Source organism: Ostrea edulis, chromosome 10 (genome assembly GCF_947568905.1).
Source record: "Ostrea edulis chromosome 10, xbOstEdul1.1, whole genome shotgun sequence".
NCBI classification, from domain to species: domain Eukaryota; kingdom Metazoa; phylum Mollusca; class Bivalvia; order Ostreida; family Ostreidae; genus Ostrea; species Ostrea edulis.
In genome coordinates, this window is record NC_079173.1 from 20,697,519 (window position 1) to 20,714,217 (window position 16,699).

Sequence of the window (16,699 nt, forward strand, 5' to 3'; positions counted from 1 at the left end):
GTACATGTAATACTCTGTCACATACAACCACTGTGACACGTCGATCACGGGGATATAACTCGGGTCGTAGCAGTTAAAAGCTTGTGTGTTAACCACCATGCTTACCCAAACACCTGTGAAAGGTAGCATTTGAAAGATTTAACAAATGTACATCATTGCAAGCTTAAAAACAAACAAACTGTTCATTTTAATCCACTCGTGACAAATGCTGCTTTGACTTGTTAGTGAAAGTTAGAACAGCTAGATCACGATTTGTAAAAAAAAAATTATAATGATGAATCTATAATTCCATTTATAGAATTGCCTTATATGCCAACATTTAAAAAAAAAATGAAGATACTCGTATGAAAAGGAAGGCATTAACACAGCCTTTTAAAGCAAAAAAACGGTGCTTGAGTCCTGGATACAGTACTATAAAAATGAAGAAAAAAAAGTCTCAGATTTTTACTAGTAAAGAAAACTGAAAACCACATTAATAGACTTAGAAAATTTACAACTCTAATTGAAGTGGGTTATAAATGACGAAGTCTCCAACCAACATTTGTCCATGCTTTTTTATAAAAGCCTTATATTGTGGTATTGAAATTTTTTAAGTCTGCAACTTTCCAGTCATTTTCCACCCATTTTTTCATGTTATTAGTCCATTGTACTTTGCAGTCCAGACAGTTCCTGTCCTTGTCTCCAGAACTATGACCATAATTTCCAGACTTTTTCATGGAATTTCCATGGATATTTAGAAGGAGCATTGGTAGCCCTTTACCAAAATTGTAAATTTCATAATCCCAAGGGTTGAGGGGTTTTGGTGCCAGGGTGGGGTCAAAATGGTCATAGCCAATGATTATAAACATCTTTGCTAGCCAAGGGTTTATGATCCACTCTGGCAAGCAAAGATGGTTACCACATAAATTATGTGTGTTAACATTTGAACTTCTTCCTGGTGATTTAATTCCCTTCCAACTCCTCAAATTTGGTTTGAAGCATCTTTTGTACCATTCAATAGAAAAAAAATATGCTTCTATATTGTTTATTGGGAGTATTAAAAGTCAGTGTTGAGTTTTGATTGTCATATATTTCTGCAGGGGTTAGAATAATGCCATGATTGGGGGTGCAGTTTTATTTGATTGGTATTTCAGAACTGCATGGCCTATTGTAGATCTATCCAAGATACTGTTTTCAAATGTGAACAACACCCACATTTTACCTCCTCCTCAAGCGGTATTAATAGATTAATGGGTAGTGCATTCAGGGCCCCATTAATGTATTGCTGGTAAAGATTTGTACACCCATGACCTCTGAAATAGATATGAATTGATACACTCTTTGGAGACTTGGGAATTTAACACTGCAGGCATCTTTTAGTCTGTCTGCATATATATGTCCCATGCATAGTGTTTACCTAGAACTTAACAACATGAATGGAGTGTTGTGTGCTAACTAGTACATGTATATATATAATGAGATGTTTAAAAAATGTCATTAAATTTTGTCTTTCTTGATATATACCAGAGAAATTATGTTTTACATAATACAAATTACAATTCCTGGGTAATTAGGATTGCCTGTTGATATATTATATGAGTTGCCTCCCTTTGTTTCTCCAATAAGCAGCGTGCCATAACTCATATGTCACAAGTCATTTATTAAATGTGTCTTAAAACTAAAATTTAATATTCATTACAAGATGTTGCTTGTCAAAATTAACCACATGTTGACAGTGGACGAGATATTTTTAAACAGCGAGTTTTCATTGAATTTATACCGACAGTGGCTGCATATGTGTACTGAGAACAGTGCACAGTATGCAAAATATATCAGTTTTATAGCATTAGATATTTGATCACTAACAGTAATGTTTTTAAGGTATTGGGTTTTTTACTAAACTACATCTTGTCTGTTGATTCAGAATCACCAATAGAGTATTTGGAAAACAAGTTTTACTGCTACAATTTTGTCACTCATTATATTGTCACCTGTGGAGGTCTATTGATGAACTGTTAAGGAGCTTGGCCTGGTTTTGTCTTTCTAATGTTACAGAAGCTTGGCCTGTTTTTTGTCCTCCGAAGAATTTGGGTTGTCTGTCCATCTGTCTGTAATTGTTCGTTATTTTGTCTGTGTGTCAGTCACTTTCTTTTCCAGACTACATCTTTGAAAGTCTCTAATAAGCTTTCATAAAAGAAATTTCAAACAATATAACTCCCTATCAGACTTGAAGAATGCGTATTCTATTGATATTGAAGTCAAAGGGTGATTCGAAAGTTCAGGGTCAGAAATTCATGTATAATTACATAAAATGGTTTCCAGGTGATACCTTTAGTTTTCTCCAGGCTTGTGCAATGCCACTCAATATGATGAATCAATAACATAAGAAAGACCTATTGATTTTAAGATCAAAAGGTGTAAAGTCAAAATCACTATTCGTATAAAGGTATTTAATAGTTTTATATTATAAAAGTAGCCCCCCCCCCTTTTTTTTTTCCTGTGGTCTTGTCACAATCTGCCTATTAGAAGCCCTTGCATATTACAGAGACAAAATCTTACTAAACCTTTGTCACACTACCAAGAAAACTCAGCCTCTCTGTAATGTGACAGGGGATTAGCCAGATTTTCTCTCGGTAGTCCTGTGGGGATCCGGGTTAGAATAGGTCCTCAGTACCCCTTGCTAATGTCTTAAGAGGCGACTAAATGGGGCAGTCCTTCGGATGAGACCCCAAAAACCGAGGTCCCGTGTCACAGCAGGTGTGCCACGATAAAGATCCCTCCCTGCTCAATGGCCATATTTAAGCGCCGAGCATAGGCCTAAATTTTGCAGCTCTTCACCGGCATTGGTGACGTCTCCATATGTCATTGAGTGAAATATTCTCGAGAGGGACGTTAAACAATATTTAATCAATCAATTCTCTCTGTAGTGTGTTACAGGGGATTAGCCAGATTTTCTCTCTGTAGTGTTACAGGGGATTAGCCAGATTTTCTCTCTGTAATGTAACAGTGTTGTTCTGGGTTGTTTTTTTTTTGCTAGCAAACATTTGTTTGCTTTTTGTGGACATAGCTAGGGGATTAACCAGGTTTTATTTCTGTAATGTAACGGAATTAGCCAGATTTTCTCTCTGTAGTGGTACGGGGGATTAGCCAGATTTTCTCTCTGTAATGTGACAGGGCATTAGCCAGATTTTCTCTCCGTAGTTTTACAGGGGATTAGCCAGATTTTCTCTCTGTAATGTGACAGGGCATTAGCCAGATTTTCTCTCTGTAATGTTACAGGGGATTAGCCAGATTTTGTGTATGTGATGTGACAGGGGATTAGCCAGATTTTGTGTATGTGATGTGACAGAGGCTTAGCCAGATTTTGTGTCTTTGATGTCAGTGTGACAGAAGGTCTGCAATGTCCATTTTTTTGTCTAGGTAGTCTGATTTGATTTAAAGTTGCATCAACACAGACTCCTTCACTAACAAATCTTTATGAATCTGTGGAACTCTTCAGTAGCACTGTGCTCGGGTGTGAAAGCTGATAAAGTGTTCACGCATTATCTAGCAATTAATGACCGTAATCTAGAGTCCACTTTTGATACTTGACCAGGCATTATAAGCTTAATAAGTTTACTTCGTGCTTTGATGGATTAATTATTACAGAAAATTTCAAAATGGTGGAGCCAGGGGATAATGTAATATGAGAGATGTGTAAATTTTTTGTACAAATACAAAATTTACTGATCAAAATCCCTTTTGGGGGGAAGGGGGTAAGGCTGTCAACTGTCCAAAATTTCTTAAATCAATTAATGGACCATTTTCAACGCATGTATATACCCATTAAACTTTCCATCAGAAATATGGAAGGAAACAAAATAAGATCCATATGGATCGAGAAATGTATTAATTTTACTTCTGTAAACATAAATTCAGTCCGTTTTCATCATTTTTGAAACAAGTGTCGTTTTAGTTTTGGCTTAGGCCAAAGGAAAATTAATGGAGATATAGTGAATAAGTTACTGAAATTCCTCAGTTACGTACTGCATGCATATAGACCCAATAACTCTAAAGGAGTTTGACCAACTTGAATTGGGATGTACGTCTGACCATTAAAACTTGCAGATCATATATGACCATCAGTTAATGGAAACGGTGGGCTGCATTGATTTTATCATTCAATAGATGCACATTGAATTTAATTGTTTTATAAATAATTTAATGGAGTTACATTCTCAGTTTTTCCCCTGATAGATAATGAATTTAAATTTCAGATGTGGAAACTTTAGAATGTGGATAATAGTGCTATTAAATGCAAATACCAGTAGAAATTGCAATTAATGCAATGTAGGCTAGTTTTAAACCCGCACCAGTGTAACAGAATTTCCATATTATAAATTACATGCATAGCATAATTCAATTTTTCCGTGATTCTTGTATTAATTTGTGTAAGCTGTCAGTATTTTTAGAATCCATTGTGTATGTTATTTATGTGATACTGAGTAATTATCTCATCACGTCTAGCCTGACGCATTGGGGAAGGTCAACTTCGTTCTGAACAATTAAAAATCTTGGTCATTAGAGTTCTTTAAATTTCTACCAGCCTATTCAGTCACGATTTAACAGTTATTTTTAGGAAGCATTTCTATAATGACAGCATGTGTTTATAGTATAAATAAAGAAATTCCTGTTTTAACATGTATACAAAATTTATAATACAAATTGTTTTCTGAGATTATTTCATTATTTATGTGATGAAATGGGATGTTAGAATTAATTCCTGTGTAGAAATATTTTTGGGATATGAATTTCAATTTAATGCAGATGGAGGTCCTTATAAAGACATGACCAGGGCCAGAAGTACGTGTAGTTTATGTGCAGAATTCATTCATCTGTGACCATGGTGAATTTGTACATTTATTTTGTTGACATTTATTTTTTAAACAAAGTTTTAACGAACTGTGAAAATTGAAATCATGAATGAAAAAAGCACTTTGGATGAAAATATTAATTGTTTTCACATGGATTGAAACAAATTTTGTATATAATTAATTAGCATGATTAGAAAAAATGTTGCTGATACAAATTATATATATTAATGCTATTACATGTAGAATGATTTCATGAGAAACTGTAGTTATATATATAAATTTATTCTATTTTTCCATAAAATGCTGTTTACAAAATTTGACTTTTTGGGGAAAATTTCTATGCAGAATACTGGATCTGGTGCTTTGAATTTCACAATAAAAGGCTTAATAAGTATATACACATATGAGAGATCAGTTTTGAAACAAAATGCATTAACCCTCTTTATTTGATAAAAAAATACTCCCAAAATGACCTTGACCTTCATATTGATGACCTAGCTAGCTTGTGTTCATCATGCATGCAGACATTGTATCGATCTCCATTGTAAAATACTCATACCAAGTTTCATGTGAGAAATTAAGTAAATGTTACAGCTAGTATATTAATGAAATCATCCAAAATATGATAGAGGAAATTTGCACAATGGTGACATAATGTTGTCTCAGATTGCCCAATTGCCATAATAGGAATTTTTGTAATATTCAAACAGGACTGGGTTATTGAAAATCAGATTTATTATGCAATATAGAATGTTGCATGTTCCATAGTTAAAAGCTTTGCATATATGTCAGAAAAATCTTCATACCATATTTTCCTTGAAATGTATTGTGAGAATTGCTGCATTTTTAATTTAATTGCACGCATACTTAGAAATGATATTTCATGTTTGTTAAAGATTGGACGTCATGCATTCTGTGTTTGCATTAATGGCGACTATCTTGAATGAGCTGCCAGGTGTTTCTATTAAAATGTCCAACATTTTGCACATGGTCTGCTTTATTATGCATCCTTTTTGTTTTGTGATGAAATTAATTATAGTATTCTCATATGTATAAATATATTAATACATTTTCCGTTTTTTGGGGGCTTTTTTGGTTGTTTTTTTGGACAAAATGCATTACATATATTGAAGAATATGTTGACTTTTACGAAACTTAGCTAGCTTAGTATTCCTCCCTGTGACTGGACTGAATTGTGACTATCTAGGTTACTATGTTATATATGAGCTAGCTATTTGTGAATTCAGGAAGTTTGCTGAAAACAGGAAATGACTTGCATCTCTGAAGTAAGATAATGATAGCTAGCATGGCTTACAGGTTTGTTTTTTACACTGCATGCTCAGATGATGATGGAGAGCATGTAAGGATGCTGTCATTAAGGTACCCGAAGCTGCTGTAATCTAAGTGTATACTAATTGTGTCTCGATCAGTACAAGTTCAACCTTCAGCTTCGTTAGCACTCTATTGTAAGGACCTGCATAGTTAACTTTCATTGAACTCATTGACATATAGTGTAGGTATTGGATCCTTGCTGTATTATAGGCAGATGGTGAATTTTTTTTTTGTCTGAATAAGATACGGGATTCCTCCTTGTATGTATAGGGGTTTTCTGATACAACTCAGGCAGTATACAGATTGTGCATATACAAAGCCGAATTTATGTACATACTTTAAATTGTAAGTAGGTTGTGTCATGAGATATGTTGGTTCTTGGAAATATATCATTGATTTTGAATTGAGTTAGTCTGAATTTTCATCTGAATAATCCAATATCTTAGAGCCCAGTTGTTTTCCAATGTCATGAACACGATGATTTATACCATTGGTTTTTAGTGCAAGTATTTAAAGGCCATGATAATGAGAAAAGGCAGATTGGGCCAGCCAGTGCTCCTGGCTTAAAATTTTACAAATTGCAGTAGTGATGGAATTGAACTGAGTCATCATGTATACCATATTGAATGATACTACATTGTCTCACAATTGTTCATTAAATATTGATTTTTTTCTTTGAAATTTACCTGTTTGGTTTGTCAATAATCATTGTCATCATACCATGTGATAACTTGTAAACAGGGATTATCACTCTGTTTAACTGTAGGGGGGTTATCACTCTGTTTAACTGTAGGGAATTGTCACTCTGTTTAACTGTAGGGGATTATCACTCTGTTTAACTGTAGGGGATTATCACTTGAAATTTTAATTGTAGGGGTCCAGATTATCACTGTTTAAATGCAGATGGAATTATTACTCTGTCAATAATCTCCCTACAGTTAAACAGAGTGACAATCCTGTTACAGTTAAACAGAGTGACAATCCTGTTACAGTTAAACAGAGTGATAATCCCCCTACAGTAGAGTGACAATCCCCTACAGTTAAACAGAGTTATAATCCCCTACAGTTAAACAGAGTGACAATCCTGTTACAGTTAAACAGAGTGATAATCCCCCTACAGTAGAGTGACAATCCCCTACAGTTAAACAGAGTGACAATCCCCTACAGTTAAACAGAGTGGCATATCCCCTTCAGTTAAACAAAGTGACAATCCCCTACAGTTAAACAGAGTGATAATCCCCCTACAGTTAAACAGAGTGATAATCCCCTACAATTAAACAGCGTGACAATCCTCTACAGTTAAACAGAGTGATAATCCCCCTACAGTTAAACAGAGTGACAATCTCCCTACAATTAAACAGAGTGACAATCCTCTACAGTTAAACAGAGTGATAATCCCCTACTGTTAAACAGTGATAATCCCCCTACAGTTAAACAGATTAAATGATAATCCCCCTACAGTTAAACAGAGTTATAATCCCATTACAATAACAGAGTGACCATCCCCTACAGTTAAACAGAGTGATAATCCCCCTACAATTAAACTGTCATGTGATAATCCCCCTACAGTTAAGCAGAGTGATAATCCCCTACAGTTATAAGCAGAGTGACAATCCCCTACAGTTAAACAGAGTGACAATCCCCTATAATTAAACACTTGATGGTTTAACTATATAGGGGAATTAATTCACTCAGTTTAACTTGATGAATAATTTCACTCCGCTTAATTTGGTAGGTTTTTATGTGTTCCATTCTTCATCAGGTAACTTTGTGCGACCGGTCAGCTATAGTTTTTTCCTCATGCTATGATGTTATCTGTCACTCACACATTAGCCTATCAATGCCTACATTAATTAATGCTTTTGTTAATTACAGGAGTGAACGTTTATGTTGACATGTGTGAGTGAGGTTTGAGTGCTGACCAAGTGGGCAGAAGTGCACGACAGGGACTTGTTAAGGTGTATTCCATCAAAGTCTTTACGGTAAGGAGCAGCTCTCTATCTCATGCACTCAAAAATGTTTCACAGTGATTAAGTATTATTTATGTCAATCAATTTACATTTTGCTGATTTCTCACCTGAGATACGGGAGCTCTGTACTGACAGTAGGATGCAGGTAAGTATTTACCTGTTGGGTTAGTTTCTTATTACAGGTCACCTACTTTAACTGACTCGGATGTTTAACTCTGTTATATGGAGTCTAGAACTGATCACCAAAATGTCTAATCCATCAAATAAAATTCTTAAATAGGAATATTAAATTCAAATTATACAGCTGTCTTAATTGAATGTCGATTAACCTGGTAATTATATATTGGAATGCTTACTCCTCCTGGGCACCTGATCCCACCACTGGTGTGTCCAGAGGTCTGTGTTTGTATTGCTTATAGGAGTTATGAGATTGATCACTGTTCATTATCTTCATCTTTCATTTTGCAAATTTTGAATTATACACTGTTGCAGACATCTTAGAAACCATGATGGTGCCCTTTCATTTCTCATTTAATTAAACAAAATATGTTAAATTCTTTGTTGTTTCCTTGGGTGATAAATGTAGCAAACATTGTAGGAAAAAATTCATATTAAACCTGCGTTAGGGCATACATATATAATTTTTTCTGCAATCATTGCTACCTTTAGCATTTGATGAACCAACAAAGAAAGACATTTTATTGTGTATATTTATATTTTTATGTATTTTTTTAAAATATAGACTAGATTATAGTACTAAAATATCATATGTTGACCAATTTGTCACGTTAAATGGAACAGCCAATGCACCCTTTAACCTTGATGATGCTCCATATTTGGTAATGATTACGCAGACGGGTGGTTCTAAAAAACCGGATTGAACTAGTTTGCAGCAAACATGTATTCATTGTCGCAGAAGAAAGCAATAGCAATATGTCAATTTCAAAAGAAATACAAAGTAAAAAAAAAAATTCAGAGAATGTGAATATTATATTTCAAATCTTGGAGTTTGGAGAAGTTCTACGATAGTCTATTAATCTCATTAGGACAGGTCTGTAGTTTTGAAGTATTTATGATCAAACAAGACTCACACATGCAGAAATATTTTCTGAGCTAATGGTTTAATTCTTGCAAGATTTCAATACAATGCAGTTGATTTTATTCTGTTATTATAGCAATTAATGTTTAATGGTATGCATTGATTCAATGCATGAGGTTTGATGTTGATTCTTTAATGACTTGTTATCTGATGATTAATGGTTCTTACAAACAGTTCACGACTTGATTAATTATAATGATGGGAAATAAATCTAATTTCAGTCATCTAGGGGACCTAGGTGGCAATTTAAGAATTCAAATTTTCCAAGATAGTAGTAAAACAAAATATCTGAATGAATAACTATAGCACATTTTGAAAATTACATGTAGTGTATTTTGAGATGAAAAATATCAGAATTTCTGTTATGTCCATGATATGAACAAAATTTGATATTTTCCTTTAATTTAAATTGATTCATATACGACATGACGTAGTCTGCATGGAGTACATCGTACACAGCAGAAAATATTCACATCGTGCTGAATTTCAGTATTCCCTTGCAGTTCTGATTATATGCTCTATAGTACACCTGTGTGTGTATACATCCAGAAAATTATTACGAATTATTTTGATTCTTTCTATTGCTTTATTCTAGTATATGAATGATAAAAAAAAAGATATAAAATGATGGATTGACGATGCATGCAAATGCAGTTTCCAAAAATAGATTATGTGATGGGTTTTTGCAAAATCTTTAAACTTTGTGTGACCCCCACAATAGAGATCAAGATTTTTCATAGGAATAAAAAATCTTTTACAAATATACAACAGCTGAACAGTATACAGTATAGGGCCAAAATGACCCGGGTGAGCAATGTGGCCCATATGGGCCTTTTGTATCTGAAGCTCTCTTAATTGTATTAACTAATTTTTTTCTCCTGAGAGAGCAATATATATAGTTTTCTGCATTAATTGTGTGGGTGATTTATCAATAGTGAAGGTGTATGATTGCATGTATAAAACCAATTATTCTGATGTTACACATGCTATATAGAGACAGAGTCAAATTTAAACTGGGGGTGGGAGCTAAGGGGGTGGTTGAAATCTCAAGTGAACAGAAAAAAAAAAGACTTCAATTTGGAAGTTTTTCAAATGATAGCTTGTTTGCCACAAGAATTTTAAATTGTACCCTGGAGTAAGCAAATTTGAATGCATGCAGTTATATGAACCAATCAAATAGCGGGTTTAGTATACCCATGCAGTAATTCTTGACTAATATGACATATGTAAACTATACATTCAGATATTTTACATTTGAATCTTTTCTCCTATATTTCTATTGAAATTAACAATGCTTTCATCTAGCTGTGACAATAAAGTAGCAAACAAGTTCAATCCGGTTTTTTAGTACCACCTGTCCGCGTAATCATTACCAAATATGGAGCATCATCAACATCAAAAGGTGCTGTGGCTGTTCCATTTAATGTAGCAAATATAGGCCAACCATATGATATCTTAGCACTCAAATCTAGTTTAAATTTTAAAACAATGCGTAAAAATATATTGTTATATATAAAAACAATAAAATGTCTTAAATTCCTTTGTTGTTTGTAAGCATTGCAGAAAAAAAATGTAAATCACCTGATATGAAACAACAAAGAAAGCATTTTATTGTTTAAATGAATTAAAGTCTGAAACTGAAGATCATGAAGTATAAATAAAGTATGTACATAGACATGTAGTATAGTAACTCCGAAGAAAAAGCAGCTGTTGAGAATAAAGAGTTATTAGATAAAATTTAAGACACAGAATTGTCTGAAGCAGAGTCACCGTGTGATTAAAGTCTATAGTAAAGATTATAGTACTCAACAGGAGACTGGGAAAATAATCAAATTATGAAAGTCTATATAGTAAAGGTTATAGCACTCAACAGGAGACTGGGAAAATAATCAAAATATGAAAGTCTATAGTAAAGATTATAGCACTCAACAGGAGACTGGGAAAATAATCAAATTATGAAAGTAAAGATTATAGCACTCGACAGGAGACTGGGAAAATAATCAAATTATGAAAGTCTATAGTAAAGATTATAGCACTCAAATAATCAAAATATGAAAGTCTATAGTAAAGGTTATAGCACTCAACAGGAGACTGGGAAAATAATCAAATTATGAAAGTCTATAGTAAAGATTATAGTACTCAACAGGAGACTGGGAAAATAATCAGAATATGAAAGTAAAGATTATAGCACTCTAATAATCAAAATATGAAAGTCTATAGTAAAGATTATAGCACTCAAATAATCAAAATATGAAATCTATAGTAAAGATTATAGTACTCAACAGGAGACTGGGAAAATAATCAAAATATGAAATCTATATAGTAAAGATTATAGCACTCGACAGGAGACTGGGAAAATAATCAAATTATGGAAGTCTATAGTAAAGATTATAGCACTCAAATAATCAAAATATGAAAGTCTATAGTAAAGGTTATAGCACTCAACAGGAGACTGGGAAAATTATGAAAGCCTATATAGTAAAGGTTATAGCACTCAAATAATCAAAATATGAAATCTATAGTAAAGATTATAGTACTCAACAGGAGACTGCATGGGAAAATAATCAAAATATGAAAGTCTATAGTTAAGATTATAGCACTCAACAGGAGACTGGTAAAATAATCAAAATATGAAAGTAAAGATTATAGCACTCAAATAATCAAAATATAAAAGTCTATAGTAAAGATTATAGTACTCAACAGGAGACTGGGAAAATAATCAAAATATGAAAGTCTATAGTAAAGATTATAGCACTCAACAGGAGACTGGGAAAATAATCAAATTATGAAAGTCTATAGTAAAGATTATAGCACTCAAATAATCAAAATATGAAAGTCTATAGTAAAGGTTATAGCACTCGACAGGAGACTGGGAAAATAATCAAATTATGAAAGTCTATAGTAAAGGTTATAGCACTCGACAGGAGACTGGGAAAATAATCAAATTATGAAAGTCTATATAGTAAAGGTTATAGCACTCAAATAATCAAAATATGAAAGTCTATAGTAAAGATTATAGCACTCAACAGGAGACTGGGAAAATAATCAAATTATGAAAGTCTATAGTAAAGATTATAGCACTCAAATAATCAAAATATGAAAGTCTATAGTAAAGGTTATAGCACTCGACAGGAGACTGGGAAAATAATCAAATTATGAAAGTCTATATAGTAAAGGTTATAGCACTCAAATAATCAAAATATGAAAGTCTATAGTAAAGATTATAGCACTCAAATAATCAAAATATGAAATCTATAGTAAAGATTATAGTACTCAACAGGAGACTGGGAAAATAATCAAATTATGAAAGTAAAGATTATAGCACTCGACAGGAGACTGGGAAAATAATCAAATTATGAAAGTCTATAGTAAAGATTATAGCACTCAAATAATCAAAATATGAAATCTATAGTAAAGATTATAGTACTCAACAGGAGACTGGGAAAATAATCAAAATATGAAAGTAAAGATTATAGCACTCGACAGGAGACTGGGAAAATAATCAAAATATGAAAGTAAAAATTATAGCACTCAAATAATCAAAATATGAAAGTCTATAGTAAAGATTATAGCACTCAACAGGAGACTGGGAAAATAATCAAAATATGAAAGTCTATAGTAAAGATTATAGCACTCAACAGGAGACTGGGAAAATAATCAAATTATGAAAGTAAAGATTATTATAGCACTCAACAGGAGACTGGGAAAATAATCAAATTATGAAAGTAAAGATTATAGCACTTAAATAATCAAAATATGAAAGTCTATAGTAAAGAGTATAGCACTCGACAGGAGACTCGGAAAATAATCAAAATAGGAAAGTCTATAGTAAAGATTATAGCACTCGACAGGAGACTGGGAAAATAATCAAATTATGAAAGTCTATAGTAAAGATTATAGCACTTAAATTGACAGGAGACTGGGAAAATAATCAAAATATGAAAGTCTATAGTAAAGACTATAGCACTCGACAGGAGACTGCATGGGAAAATAATCAAAATATGAAAGTATAAACATGCAAGCTAGGCCAAGAATGGCGAAGAAAGAGTTTCCTACGGTGATGGTGAATGTTGAAGACGATACTCAGTCTCACTCAGCTCAGAGACCCGAGGAAATGCTTTACACTGTCTGCACACACTAATAGAGAGAAATACATCAGACCCTTGAGTATATCTTGGTAAAGGACCATGTGAATTGTAGAAGAGCTGCCCTCACAACAAGGAATGTAAATTGTATTGATTGATCAGTTAGATATAAATAAAGGTGACCCTCGATCTTCATAGGACACTTTTACTGTGATCGATCTTAAGGACCCCCTGGAATGGTGAATGTAATATATATAATCTGTGATATTGCATGGGCCCGTAGTTTTCATTTCTTTAATTTTGGTCCAACGAGGGAGATATTTTTATTTGACTTGTAAAAATACCCCATTAATTTAAAAATGATTTATTATTTTTTGAAACCTGTTTTACATCTGTACTTATCAAAGTAAAGATTTATCATGAACAATATACCAAGTATGTGTTTACTTGTGGTAAATTTTCACACGAATTGTGATAATTTTCATATTTTACAATTATAAAGTTAGATATTTAATATATTGAATGAATTAATGCATTTACTATACATAGATATTACAAATTAATAGGATTTTGAACCTGTTGGCTTTCCATATATTATGATATTGCATCTAAAATGAGACAACAGTTTATATGCCATGCTTGAGGTGTTTTTCTATATGCTGCAGGAAAAAAAATCACTGCTTTTGATAGATTTTTGTAAAGGTTGCCATGCAAAATGTAACGAGTCAATGCCACTGCTGGTCAATATTTAATGAATATGGAATCCCATTTGATTGCTTTGATCACTGAAGCAGATCTGCGAGAATTGTCTATTAAATCTGTGTTTTGATACCCAGGTGTATTTCTCTGCAATGTGAGCCATGCAAAGAAGGGACTAATATTGCATATAGTGTTCTCTTAATTATCAAAGGTAAAGAAATTAAAAGACATTGTCTTTGCAGTAATATAATGAGACCTACGATCAATGGTCCTGGTTTATAGTTAAATATTACACCTGAGATTTATGTAATGTTTCATGACTTTCATCGGGAAAATTGTCTGTAAAGGCAACTATTAAGCAAAGTTCAGTGTAATCTAAGTGTATTCATTGAATTATTTTTAAAGGCAGTGTATTTTCTGTAATTTGTATCAGTGGAAGTCGTAGAAGGCGACTAAATGCGGCGGTCCTTCGGATGAGACCCCAAAAACCGAGGTCCCGTGTCACAGGAGGTGTGGCACGATAAAGATCCCTCCCTGCTCAAAGACCATAAGCGCTGAGCATAGGCCGAAATTTTGCGGCCCTTCACCAGCAGTGGTGACGTCTCCACATGAGTGAAATATTCTCGAGAGGGACGTAAAACAATATACAATCAATCAATGTATGAGTGGATTGAATATTGTTTAATGTCCCGCTCGAGAATTTTTATCTCATATGGAGACGTCACCATTGTCAGTGAAGGGCTGCAAAATTCATGCAGGCCTATGCTTAGCAGTTACGGCCTTTGAGCAGGGAGGGATCTTTATTGTGCCACACCTGCTGTGACACGTCCCCGGGGCCTTGGTTTTTGCGATCTCATCCAAAGGACCGCCCCATTTAGTCACCTCCTTGCGAAAAGCAAGGGGTACTGAGGACCTATTCTAACCCAGATCCCCATGGGAATATAAGAGTGGAAATTCTTATAGAAAATTGATATATATATATGGTATATTCAGAATGCTCAAATATCAGCTGTTAAAGTACTATCCTACATTATAAGGTGAATTATACTTTGGAGATTTTCTCCTATTGGGATAAGTGTCCAACAGAAAAACCTATATAGCTAATTTAGATTGTTTGTTGTCTAACACTTAAAGATGATCTTTAATGGTTCCTTTTCAATATTACATAGCAGAACAAGAAAATTCTTCCACAAATGTTCTCCAAGATACTTGGCAAAAGAAAGTAGAAAATTGATTAGGATTACCCAAGGCATACAGATAAAGTATATTCGTATTCCAAGCTCCAACACCTGAGGGGGTAAAATGCATACATTATTGATTGACTAAGAAAACTGGACGGACTCTTCAGAGGCTGGAGCGAGAAAGTGTTTTATTAATTGTCAAACACGTGTGAGAACTATAGATCAGTTGATGCAGAATTTTTCGCCCATTTTAGTCCTCAAAAGTACATTTATCAAAGACGTCCTCTAGCAGAATAAGGAATGCTGATGTTTTTTTTGGCACAGCTTGCAAATTTTTATTGTATGTTAACAACAAAAAAGTAATGTATTAGTTGAAGTATAAAATATATATATGTGTCTTTTTACATATAATTCTGTTGTTGGACAATATTTATTATTTTTGGGCCATAAAATTTCTATTTCATGTTATTAATGATTATGAACAATATATTTCCAGTGATCCCTTGATGGATGAGAGCTGCAAGATAATTTGATTTTTCTGTATAGAGTCGAGTTCTCATTTAATGGTTCGGCATAAAACCCTAGTGTGAGGTTAAAAAAGTAGGTGTTTTATTGAGAGGCCTATTTGTCTTTTTCCACAAAGCATGTACTAAAAAAACAATGCAAAACGAAAATCATTGACTTGCCTAATGAAATAAAGTGTTGGAAGGGCATTTTCCCAGACATTAATGAAGCATAATTTCATGTCTGTATAGAGGAAAAATAGAGAGAACAAACCTTTTAGAAGACAAAATATGACCGTTGTAGACTGTAAGAGGAGAGGAGGTGTTCAAATTACTGGTAGGAAGACGCGTCCTAAGCTGAGTCGGCATCCTGAGCCGAGTGTTAATTTGTTATTTCTGATGCAGTCTCTTAAAGGGGCATTCTGTTCTGTAAGTGACGAGTAGGATTTTGAATGCTTCTCCTCGGTGTTGCTAAGTGTTGTTAGGTAGAGAGTTAAAAACACAGGGAAACTTTAATGCAGGACAATAATCTTGTCATATTTGCCGATTGAAACAGTTTATATATTTTATATTTCAAAAGATGACACATTGTACACACTGTACATATAAAATTATATTGATAAAGGCATGATCCTAATCATAAAATTTTACTTTAGGTATTAAGTAATACATATATATATATAAATTAATGCATTCATATAGATTCTGTGTATTTGCTTTGAATTTATATTTGGAAAGTGGAAATTTATTCTGCTTGATATTGATGATTGGATCATAAATTCGGAATTAGAAGTGATGCGTTCCAGAATCTGTACTGTCTCAGCTTAACGTTATTACAAATAACCACTGTAGATTCTCGCTAACTTGATTGTCACATGACAGCAGTCACCACCAATCAGCTGATCTGGTAAAATTCAATTCGTTTTGGATTACCGAACCAAGAACTTCTTATTTTCAAGGATTTGTTCGATCTACAGCCAGTTTGTATTTTCTATTAA

At 33.4% G+C, this 16,699-nt stretch overlaps 1 protein-coding gene across 38 annotated transcripts in view; it reads left to right on the plus strand.

The window, feature by feature from the left end:
• LOC125665493 (polypeptide N-acetylgalactosaminyltransferase 5-like) overlaps positions 1-16,699 on the plus strand; it is an 82,522-nt gene that overhangs the window by 10,156 nt on the left and 55,667 nt on the right. For 29 of the 38 annotated variants that reach the window (XM_056152220.1, XM_056152236.1, XM_056152227.1 and 26 more), the window contains exon 2: positions 8,040-8,146. The gene's annotated coding sequence lies outside the window, so the exon portion shown is untranslated. Of the gene's footprint in view, positions 1-4,634; positions 4,865-6,003; positions 6,213-8,039; positions 8,147-16,699 lie in introns of those variants that run through there. The other 9 variants (XM_056152218.1, XM_056152231.1, XM_056152222.1 and 6 more) reach the window with 7 other exon arrangements.